Source organism: Anoplopoma fimbria, unplaced genomic scaffold (assembly GCF_027596085.1).
Source record: "Anoplopoma fimbria isolate UVic2021 breed Golden Eagle Sablefish unplaced genomic scaffold, Afim_UVic_2022 Un_contig_5348_pilon_pilon, whole genome shotgun sequence".
In the NCBI taxonomy this organism is placed as follows: Eukaryota; Metazoa; Chordata; class Actinopteri; order Perciformes; family Anoplopomatidae; genus Anoplopoma; species Anoplopoma fimbria.
In genome coordinates this window covers 1-885 of record NW_026548907.1, presented here as the reverse complement: position 1 = coordinate 885, position 885 = coordinate 1, and the positions used below count along the sequence as shown (strand labels likewise).

The window sequence follows — 885 nt, the reverse complement described above, 5'->3', positions numbered from 1 at the left end:
TCTGCTTTTTGTAAAGAGGAGTGAAAAAAGCTTACAGCACCTGGTATTCCCAGGCGGTCTCCCATCCAAGTACTGACCAGGCCCGACCCTGCTTAGCTTCCGAGATCAGACGAGATCGGGCGTGTTCAGGGTGGTATGGCCAGTAAGCAAATATTGTGCCTACCAAAGGGCCTTTTAAAGATACTATATCACCACGCTTTGCTCTTTCGTCTATACAGGGAGCGCCTGCAGATTTCCAGACACACTCACAGCTTTTAAATGTCAAATCAGAATGTACAAAGTGGCTATAAGGATCACAAATGTAGTGCAGTAAAAATATTAATATTTACTGTTGAAATGTAGAATACGTTAGCATAAAATTGAAAAGAAAATGATCGATGAGCTTAGGAATGATGAAAGCCATCATTTAACTGGATTTGTGTCATTTCTATACCCAAACAAAGTCATGATCTAATGTTTCCTTCCCACCCCTGTCGGTGTCCACTGAAAAAGCAGCAGCGCCCTCTGCTTTTGTAAAGAGGGAGTGAAAAAGCTTACAGCACCTGGTATTCCCAGGCGGTCTCCCATCCAAGTACTGACCAGGCCCGACCCTGCTTAGCTTCGAGATCAGGCAGAGATCGGGCGTGTTCCGGGAGTGGTATGGCCGTAAGCAAATATTGTGCCTACCAAAGGGCCTTTTAAAGATACTATATCACCAGCTTTGCTCTTTCGTCTATACAGGAGCGCCTGCAATTTCCAGACACACTCACAGCTTTTAAATGTCAAATCAGAATGTACAAAGTGGCTATAAGGATCACAAATGTAGTGCAGTAAAAATATTAATATTTACTGTTGAAATGTAGAATACGTTAGCATAAAATTGAAAAGAAAATGATCGATGAGCTT

The 885-nt window shown here is 42.5% G+C and overlaps 1 non-coding gene and 1 pseudogene across 1 annotated transcript; both read right to left on the bottom strand.

Annotated features, from left to right (window-relative positions):
* Positions 1 to 28: 28 nt before the first annotated feature.
* Positions 29 to 148, bottom strand: LOC129114644 (5S ribosomal RNA). Its single transcript, XR_008532612.1, has one exon. It is a non-coding gene; the product is annotated as a 5S ribosomal RNA (ribosomal RNA).
* Positions 149 to 530: 382 nt separating this feature from the next.
* Positions 531 to 651, bottom strand: LOC129114645 (5S ribosomal RNA; annotated as a pseudogene).
* Positions 652 to 885: the final 234 nt, after the last annotated feature.